The sequence below is a fragment of the Humulus lupulus genome, chromosome 3 (assembly GCF_963169125.1).
Source record: "Humulus lupulus chromosome 3, drHumLupu1.1, whole genome shotgun sequence".
Classification (NCBI taxonomy): domain Eukaryota; kingdom Viridiplantae; phylum Streptophyta; class Magnoliopsida; order Rosales; family Cannabaceae; genus Humulus; species Humulus lupulus.
Window position 1 is genome coordinate 61967497 of NC_084795.1, and position 11267 is coordinate 61978763.

Below are 11267 nucleotides of genomic sequence, written 5' to 3' on the forward strand. Positions count from 1 at the left end.
ATGGACGCGTATTTAGGTTACAACCAGATCAGCATGCATCCCCCTGACGAGGATCATACCAGCTTTCGGACCGATACGGGCTTATATTGTTACAAAGTAATGCCCTTCGGGCTGAAAAACGCAGGCGCAACTTACCAACGACTGGTCAACCACATGTTCAAGGAGCTGATCGGGGTAAGCATGGAGGTATATGTGGATGACATGTTGGTAAAGTCCAAGAAGGCAGAAGGACATGTGAGGAATTTGCAAGAATGCTTTGATGTGTTGAACAAGTATCAGATGAAGTTGAATCCCCTCAAATGTTCCTTTGGAGTCGGATCAGGGAAGTTTTTGGGGTTTATAGTAAATTCAAGAGGAATCGAGGCCAACCCTGACAAGATAAAAGCCCTGATCGACATGAAGTCGCCGGAGAGAATCAAGGATGTACAAAGCCTGACCGGAAGGATCGCTGCCCTAAGTAGATTCATCTCATAATCAACTGACAAGTGCGTTCCATTCTTCAATCTACTCAGGGGGAATAAGAAGTTTGAATGGACGGAGGACTGCGAGCGAGCATTCCAGACCTTAAAAGCTCATATGTCGCAACCTCCCATCCTATCAAAACCAATCGAAGGAGAGACTTTGTATATTTATCTGGCGATTACCGAAGTTGCTGCTAGTGCGGTACTAATACGGGAGGAAGAAGGCGTACAGAAAGCTGTTTACTATGTCAGCAAAAGGCTTATCGGTGCAGAATTGAAATATCCACCAATCGAGAGGTTAGCATATTGCTTAATTCTAGCCTCCAGAAAGTTGTGTCCGTACTTCCAAGCCCATCCTATCACAGTTCTGACCGACCAGCCCCTTCGGCAAGTCCTCCAAAAACCTGAGGCGGCTGGACGACTGTTAAAATGGGCAGTCGAATTAGGACAGTTCGATGTAACTTATTTACCGCGAGCAGCAATAAAAGGGCAAATCTTGGCCGATTTTATTGCGGAGTTCACCGAACTCCCCAACAGTGAGCTGTGCAAACAGCCTGAAGCGCCCATGCCTCAAGACGAGACTCCTTCGTGGAAACTATTCACGGATGGTTCATCCAATGAATCCCACGCTGGAGCGGGAGTGATATTGATAACGCTCGAAGGGCATCGATTTCACTGCGCAATCAGGTTTGACTTCGCAGCATCAAACAATGAAGCAGAATACGGAGCGCTCCTCGCTGGACTGAGAATGGCCAAGGATATGAGTATAAAAGTGCTTGATATTAACAGCGACTCTCAGCTGGTCGTGAATCAAGTCCTGGGAGAATATCAAGCGCGAGGATTAAAGATGATGGCCTACCTTAATAAAACGAAAGATTTGCTAGCCCAGTTTACAAAATACACCCTCCAGCAAATTCCGCGAGACCAAAATTCGAATGCAAACGCCTTAGCTAAACTCGCAAGTGCAAAGGATGCTGACACCTTGAACATAGTCCCGGTAGAAAGATTGAGTAAGCCAAGCATTGAAGTGGCCGAAGCCAACATGGAGATTCGTGCAGAAGATACATGGATGACGCCTTACCTGGAGTATCTGACAAATGGAACATTGCCAGCAGATAGAAACAAGGCCAGAACTCTGCAAAGGCGGGCTGCTAGGTACATACTGCTCGACGGTGTTATGTACCGAAGAGGATATTCAATGCCACTACTCAGGTGCATTACATCAGAAAAAGCTAAGGAACTCATGAAAGAGGTGCATGAAGGCTTCTGCGGAGATCACGCTGGGGGGCAGAGTTTGGCGAAAAAAATTCTAAGACAAGGCTACTTCTGGCCAACAATGAACGAGGATTCAATGGAGTACGTACGAAGATGCGATAAATGTCAAAGGTTCTCCAAGATCCCACGAGCAGCTCCAAACGAGCTAAAGCAGATGCAGAGCCCGTGGCCTTTCGCAATATGGGGAATAGACTTGATTGGATCACTACCAACAGGAAAAGGAGGAGTAAAGTACGCAGTCGTGGCAATCGATTATTTCAAAAAATGGGCCGAAGCTGAACCACTTGCAACCATCACGACCAAGAAAGTCCTTGACTTTGTCATCAAGAACATTGTATGCCGGTATGGTTTGCCCAGAAAGATAGTTTCAGACAACGGGACCCAATTTGACAGCGACCTGTTCACCGATTTCTGCGAGAGGCACAGGGTTATTAAGAGCTTTTCTTCAGTCGCACACCCCCAAGCGAATGGGCAAGTCGAAGCTGTAAACAAAACTCTCAAGGACACCCTGAAGAAAAGACTTGAAGAAGCTAAAGGAGCGTGGCCAGAACAGCTGCCTGAAGTCCTCTGGTCGTATAGAACATCTCATCGAACAGCAACAGGGCATACCCCATTTTCTCTAGCCTATGGATATGAGGCAATGTTACCTGTCGAGTTAGATCCCCCCTCACATCGGCGTTTGACTTACGACCAGGACGTGAACAGCCAGTTGATGATGGAGTCCCTAGACTCGATCGATGAGATACGAGAAAAATCTCAACTCCGAGTTGCTGCTTACCAGCAAAAAGTCGCCCGGTACTTTAACTCCAAAGTTAAAGAAAGAAAATTCAACGTCGAAGATTTGGTGCTACGACGAGTTTTCTTAAATACCCGCGACCCCACTGCTGGAGTGCTCGGACCTAACTGGGAAGGGCCTTACCAGATTGAAGAAGTCCTTCACCCATGCACCTACAAACTTGCACGCTTAAACGGAGATCTCGTTCCACGCTATTGGAATGGAGAACACCTGCGCAAGTATTATCAATGAACAACCCTTCTTAAAGGACTGGCTTGTTTAAATTTCTCTTTTTAATTTTTACAAGTTTTGCAAAGAGGGTTAGCCACGATGTATGGCTAATTGCTCGTATATGTAAGATTCTATTTCAGAATCACTCGTAAAGACATGTTTAGTCCATTTTTAATACGAGATTATAAGGGACTGTGCTCAGCCAGTCATTCTTGCCAACCTTTGTGAATTTATATTTACAAGTATTTGTTCATTACGTGTGTTATTTTGCTGTATTACAAGTATCAGTTTTACTACGAACAGGAACGTTCGAACAGGTTATGGTCAAGGCAAGTGACCAAGGACCTAAAGCTCCTCGATCACTTGGGGGGCATATAAGTCACATCGATTGCAAAGCATACTCTTAAGGTATGTAAACACATGAACAAAATAAGTGAAAGCATGCTATAGTACTTAGAGTATTTTTCAAAATTTATGTTTTGTTAAATCATGCCAAAGTACTATGCTAAGTCCGGTCATACGGATAAACGTTATAATAAAATATTATAGCACCAAGAGTTAAGCTTTTACACCGCAAGCATCGCTGCTTGGATGTAACTGTTCAAATAAAAAAGATTTACTGCCCGTGCAGTAAAGTTTAAAAAGAAATTACTGTCTTTACACCATGACCCTTGGGTCGTATATCCAAAAAAGAAGAAAAAACAAATAAGAATTCAAGAGGCATTCGGGGCTGGAGGGTCCTGAGCAGCATCCTGGTTAGTCACGTCCTCAACAACATCTACTTCTTCCAAACCAGCAACGCTTGGAGTGGCAGGGGTCGCGGCTCTTGCTTCCTCCTCGGCCAATTGGGTAGCACATCGGGCCAGCTCTGCAGTTCTGACTTCCTCTGAAAGGTAGCTAAAGTCAGCACCCTGATTGTGTTTCCAGAAATTGTAGAAACATCGGAGTGTTGTCCTCTTATACTTTTCCAGATTCTTGGAGTTGTCAAGCTCCAATTGCTTCACTTTGCCCTCGAGGGAGAGAATAGCCTTATCCTTGGTCTTGAGTACCTCCCCCAGATGCTTGATTTCGCGGAGCTGGGTTTTGTTGATCTCCCGGTACTCTTGCCTCAACTTGACCGCTGCTTCCTTCGCAGCTTCAGCCTCGGACAGCTTAGTCACCGCTGCATCCCTCTCTCGGATCACCGCCTCCAACTCCTTAGCATGCTTAGGCTCAGCAGCCGAGAGCTCCTCGGCCGCTTTCACCTGGAACCTCTCGATGGCTTTTGCCTCGACCTGTTCGAGGTAAGCCTGGGCTCAGGTACGGGCAGTAATGGCAGAAAGTAGGGCCTGTGCACAAAGAAAAAGGAGTGAGAACTTATCACGAGGACTAGAAAACTAAAGAATCAAAGAATAAAGAAGCACTTACGCTGGAGATTTCGTTCAAAGCCCTGTTCATGATCTGGTCGACTGGCAGCTCTTCAGCTTGAACCATTGCGGCCCTAACACGCTCACCTTTACCAATGCGATCGAGGCGGTCCCGGGCGGATCGGATGGCACGGCTCATAAGTCTGGCCCCATGAGCCTTTTCACGAGAAAGATGCTCCCTGGCAGGTGCAGCTGGAGGATTCGGCCGAATAGGAGTAGTTTGCTGTTCAGAAGGAGCTGGAGGAGGAGTAGGAGTTCGCCCAGTTGGCGCAGGACTTTGCCCAGTTGGTGTGCCCTGAGGAGGGTCTTCTGGTCGACTTTTCTTGGCTGGAGGGCCCCGACTGGATTCACCAGTTCTCTTTTTTGGCTTCCGTGTGAGTTGGGGGGTTTCTTCTTCTTCCTCGGCTTGATACATGTCAAAGATGTTGGGAGTCGACATATCTGCATGGAAGTAAACACAAGAGGTTAATAAGGAAAGAGAAAGGTGAAAGTAAGTAATACAACGGAAAGAAGATAACAAAGTAAATACCCGAGCTACAATTACTGGTCGCTACACTATTGACTCTATTAATCATATACTCATTTTCTGGCATGAAGAAGTCTGGCCCTAGATTTGGAGCATATGTAAAGTTACCATCCCCATCAAACATATGACAGGGAATTGGCAAACCATTTAAAAGCGAAATAACGTTACCATTGTCATCAGAAGACTCTCCCAAGTCAACAACAGGCTCTGTGGCCTTTTCTTTCCCCTTGCCTTGGGGAGCAGAAGGCCTTTCGGCAAAAGGGCTGCCCGTGGGTTCCCTGATCGTAACTCCTGTTGGCCTCCTCCTAGGAGGAGGCACAGGAGGTTGCTGCTCAGGAACCCCCTCGGCAGTGGCATCGCCCACCACAGGCCCTCTATTTTCATGGCGAGGAGCCAGGAGGCCAGACGACCTCAAGTTTTTTTCGAGTGTCAGGGTCTTGACACATTTTGCTGCATCAGACATCCTGGCCAGAGTGTTAGACCTCGACACCATGCTTGGTGTTGGGGTCGGACGTAACCAAGGGCCTGAAAAACAGATCAAGTTTGAGAGAAAATAAAAGGAAATACTCTATGTTAAAGTGTCGACCAAGACAAAGACAAGTTTATACCTCCTCTCGCAAAGGCCAAGTTGTCACTGGTTATGTCCGGAGTAAAGAAGTACTCCTTGTTGTAATGCCCCACGTTTGATATATGGGTTGTACCACTCAAGAACGTCCGACCGGTTTCCTGGTGGCAGAAGTGGAAAAAGCCCGTCCCGTTGTGCTGAGGGTTGGACTTAAGGTCAAAAAGATAGTTGACCTCGTGGGGTGAAGGTTCTGGCCATTTGTTAAGTTTGTACAGAACATAGAGTGCGGCCAGCATCCTATATCCGTTGGGAGTTATTTGAAAGGGAGCGACGCCGAAATAATTGGCCACCCCCACAAAGAAAGGATGAAGAGGGAGATAAGCTCCCGCCTCAATGTGATACCGGGACCAGGCGCTATTCGCCCCTCCTGGACGGTTAGCCCTCTGGTCCGCGGTGGGACGTGTAATGGTTACCCCCGTGAGGGGAAATTTCCTGAAGCAGTTAGCAACCATTCAGATGGTCACTGAACTGGCTGGGGGAGTATACCACTCGACATCAGGCGGATTCCGATGACGAGGGCGAGCCCTAGTTTGGATATTAGGGTCAGGAACAAGATTTTCTCGACCACTGGTCGAGGGAGCCCTAGCCTGCGAATCAGGCTGGGCAGGGGGAGTAGTGTTACTTTCAGACTCAGGCCTCTTCTTGCCAGAAGACTTGGAGCGGGCCATTGGAGGGGAAGGATGTGGTCTGGAAGAGGATTGCGAGAAAGGTATCTGATGGATACGATCAACTGGTTGTTCTTCTCCCTCGAGCAGCTGAGCGAGGAGGTCGTCGTCGATGGGTCTCTCACCTCCCCACAAATCTGGCATTAAAATCTACAAATAGAAGAATGGGGAGGTGAGGTGATAGAACTTTAGAAGGTTTTTTAGAATAACGCTGGTCGAGTATAAAAGTTAAGCCTTTATACAACAGCATTCTAACAAGATACTAAATCTTTCTATGCGAACAGTTCAAAAAACGGATTAAAGGGTGAAAGTGAAAAGTTTTCCTGAAAAGCTTTTTTCAACTCCTCTTAGGGCGGGAAAAATTATTTTTTCAGCTAGCTTAAAAATCGAAATGTTACTTCGGTTTTACGTCCTAAAAAGCATGATCCTGGGTTTCAAACTAACTCGTAAACCTACTCTGCCTACAAAACATTCTATCTACAAGCACCTAAAACCAGAAGCCGAAGAAACTTAAACAGTACGCCATAAAAAGCATGCACCACGAGAAATTAGAAGAATGGGGTTTCAGGAACTTACCAAGAATAGTGGTCGAGAAGGTGGAAGAGAGGTCTTCGGAGATTAAGGAGCCCACCGTCTGAGTCGTGAAAGGCGCAAGAGAACGTTCGCCGGAGAAGTTTAAAGCTCTGGTTTTTAGGGTTTTTGGCAGAATAATGGCGTGTGTGAAAATAAAAGAGATGGCTCTGATGGTCTTATATAAGTTTGTCTCTGATACTAAAAAGGTGTAATCATTATTTTTCCTTTTTCGAAGTATGGGGGAACGTGATGGCCGTCGAAATCGTTTCTGGGAAACCGAAAAGTCATGATTGGACAGAAGTGGGTTGCTTCTTTCAAGAGCACACGAAGGGTTCTGACACGTCAGGAGGGGTTACCGAAGAGTCGCTCGTTCAAAGTTTATTTACTGTTCGTAGTAAATAAACTTTGGGGGGCAAATGTTATCCAATAAATTAGCATTTGTGACGTGGCAAATAATCTCTTGACACGTGGCTGATACCTGGAAGGCGTCTGCTAGAGTATCGACCAGGATGCACAGCAGAAGCAAGTCAAGCCTGTCTTACCCACGACCAGTCTGGTCGGTAGTTCCGCAGACAAGGCAACATTTATGGGAAGATCTTTGTGAATCCCGAATTTATCTCATGCAATCTTCTGGATATCCCATTATTCAGGGGATAATATCTGTAACAATATTTTGTAACCCTCCATGAGCCTATAAATAGCAAGAGATAGCTCAAGGGAAGGGACTTTTAGATTCGTTGAGCTTCTGAATCATAGAGATTATAGAATTTCTCCTAGTAAGCTTGTATTGTTTGTCAGAAGTGTTGAAACTCATTGAACCTAAGTTCTCTGATCACACTTTTGGTTCCATATCAATATCATTCTAAGTGGACGTAGGTCATTACCAGATCCTGGGGCCGAACCACTATAAATTACTGTGTTTTCTTTACTTTTGTCATTACGTTATTCTCTATACATTCATCTATATCATTCATATTTTGACTCCGTGTCAGTTGGCTAAATCGTGGGTCAACACCTTGTAATGCAACAAAGTTTATAGGTTTTTCTTCTTCATATATTTCTTTCATCTTAAATATCTTGTATTTTAGATTGTTAGAACATATTTACACTTTGTTCTTCATTAGTGCATAAACATAATATTCTTTGTGTAAGATGTGTCATTAAATTGTACACATCCATGCTTAGAACAAAAATATTATGTTTTGCCTTATAAATAATGTTCATTGATTTATTTGTTATTTCATTAGATTGATTTACACTAAATGCTTTGAAATTATAATTTTGAAAAGTGAAGAAAAATCCTATCTTTTTATAAGAAATTTGTGCTTAAAATTATAAATCTTTTTTGGAAAATGATAGTTTAAATTATTTTAACTATCACTAAAACTTGGGAATCAATATACTAATAAATATTATTAAACTTACATTTTGTGGATTCTAGTATCTTAATAATCTTTTCTTTTAACACTTATTGTCAACTCATTATTGCTTTATTTTTATTCTCTTAAATAGCTTTATTTTTCAATATTTTATTTTATGTTCATACTATTAAAACTCATCAATCTTTGGAGCTAGGTTAGAATTTATTACTTTTGATTTAAAATAGTTTTCTTTTTGATTTTAGACAACTCCTTTGGGTTCGATCTCGTGCTTCCACGAAAACTATTCTATAAATACGATTCGTGCGCTTGCGAGTATAAATATTTAAACATACCCGTTTTGGGTCCATCAGCCATGCACCAACGCGTGTAGGCACGTGATTGCCGCCGATGACCTCTTTTTCAGGCGTCTTCCTCGTCTCTGGCGCACTACTCATCTGTGCTCCTTTGCCTCGTCTTCGCTGGTATTTCTCTATGGCAGCACAAAACTCTTTACAATATTTCTCTTTAGTTGCACAACAAAGCAACACTCAGGCACTCTAGGTTATTTAAACGCCTAAAACCCATTGGATTGTGGATTTTGGTGCTTCAGACCACATGACAGGTGATAGATCACTATTTTCATTTTATAGCAAATGCTCCAATGATAACATTGTCCGCATAGCAGATTGCTCGTGTTCGAGAATAGATGGAATTGAGACCATAACAATCACACCAAGTCTTGTTTTAAATTCTGTTATTTACGTTCCCAAACTTGATTGTAATTTAATCTCAGTGAGCAAATTGAATAGAGATCTTAATTGTGAAGCTAGGTTTACTGCTAATTTTTGTGTTTTTCAGGATGTGGAATCGGGGATGATGATTGGCTAGGCTGAGTTCAATAGGGCTTGTATCTGCTAAAAATCAAAACCCCTGAGTCTAATCATGGAAATCATTGTTGTCTCTCTCAGTGTCAATCTCTTACATCAGTAAACCAATCCAATAAAATCAGTACAATTACATTATGGCATTACTGTCTAGGTCATCCAAATTTCGTGTACCTCAAACACTTATTCCCGTCCCTATTTGTCAATATAAACCCTCAGTCCATCTGGTGTGATATTTGTCAATTTTCTAAGCACTCTCGTCACTCTTTTGCCCCAAGACCTCATCAACCCTCTAATCCCTTCTCACTCATTCACGAGGATATTTGGGGACCATCCAAAATTCAGAATATCAGCAGGACACGTTGGTTTTTGTTACTAGTTGACGATCATAGCTACTTAAGTTGGACATTCCTCATGAAAGAAAAGTTTAAAACAAATAAGATTTTTCAAAACTTACACAAAATGATTCATACCCAATTTCAAACAAACATTCAGGTATTGAAACTCGACAATGCTCGTGACTTTTTCAATTCTGTCCTTGGACCATATTTACAATCGCATGGGATTGTTCATCCAAGTTCCTGGGTCGACACACCACAACAAAATGGTGTGGCCGAACGCAAAAATCGCCATTTACTTGAGGTTGCTCGATCCTTTTTTCATCTTATGTTCCAAAAAGATTCTGGGGTGAAGCTGTCCTCACAGCCACCTATCTCATAAATAGAATGCCATCACGAGTCCTAAAGTTCAAAACTCTGCTGCAAATCCTTCTTGAATCATATCCTCACTCACATCTTGTGTCTTAAATTCCCCTTTGTGTCTTTGACTGTGTTGCATTTGTCCATGTTCACTTCTCACACCGAAGCAAACTCGATGTCGCGTCACCAAATGTATCCTTCTTGGCTACTCATCTAATAAAAAAGGCTACAAATGCTATTGTCCAATGAATCCATGGATGCCACTTTCTTTAAAGACCAACTGTATTACACCAATTCTACAATTCCGGGGGAGAACCATAGTCAGGAATTGAAAAATTGGGACTTTATTTCTCTCATTGACAATACAATTGATTCTCCTCCGAATACTTCTCCTCACGACACAATTCTTACAAGAACATCACCAACTCCTTCCGTTGCCCATACTCCAAACTATTTAGTTGAATCACATGAGTTAAGAAATTCTCATCCAATCTCTTCAAGTCCTATCCACATTCCATGCAAAGATGTCCAACCTCATCATTCAGCCAAATCAAATGAGATAAGAACTCCTCATCCAATCTCTCCAAGTCTTGTCCCCATCCAAAGCAAATAGATCTAGGTTTACTCAAGGAGAAAGAAACAACTAGCAAGCATTGAACAAGCCACTACACAAACTCAGCAAGGTCAAGAATATGTTCCGATACCATTCATCCTTGAAAAAACACAGGAAGACGCTAGACCTGAACCTATTATGGAAGAAAATGTGTCAGATGATCTGAACATCCCCATTGCTCACAGAAAGGGGGTACGCTCTTGCACTCAACATCCCATTCACAATTATCTGAGTTACTCAAGCCTATCTCCTACATATAAAGCCTTTATCACCTCCTTGGACCAAGTTCAGGTTCCCACATCGATCCAAGTAGCCCTACAGATTCCTGATTGGAAGGCTGCCACAATGGAAGAACTTAGAGCACTTGAAAAGAATGAAACATGGATCCTCATAAAGCTACCTCTTGGTAAACGCACCATTGGCTGCAAATGGATCTTCTCAGTCAAGCATAAGGCGGATGGAAGCATTGAAAGATTCAAGGCCCGCTTAGTGGCCAAAGGGTTCACTCAATCCTATGGCATTGATTACCAAGAGACGTTTGCTCCTGTTGCTAAGTTGAACACCATTCGAGTTCTCTTGTCGATTGCAGTAAACAAAGAATGACCTTTATTCCAACTTGATGTAAAGTGCATTTCTTAACGGAGTCTAGTGGAAGAAGTATACATGGATATCCCTCCACGATTTGAGGGCAGATTCACTAAGGGAAAGGTGTGCAAACTCAAGAAATCCTTTTATGGCCTTAATCAATCCGCTCGAGCCTGGTTTGAGAGGTTTACTAAAGTTCTAAAGGGAGAATGCTACACTCAGTGCCAGTCAGATCACACTCTATTTGTAATACATTCAACAGGGTGAAAACTAACAGTGTTAATAGTTTATGTTGATGATATTGTGGTTGTAGGAAATTTCATGGAGGAAATTACTCATCTCAAGCAGCTCCTCTCCATTGAATTTGAGATAAAGGATCTAGGACAATTAAGATACTTCCTAGGGATGGAAGTAGCAAGATCCAGCCTAGGCATCTCAGTCACTCAACGAAAATATGTCATCGACCTCTTACAGGAAATAGGGATTATTGGATGCAAGCCAGTTGACACACTGATGGATCCTAATACCAAAATTGGAGCACAGACAGACGAAATAAAAGTTGATCGAGGAAGGCACCAACGTCTCGTGG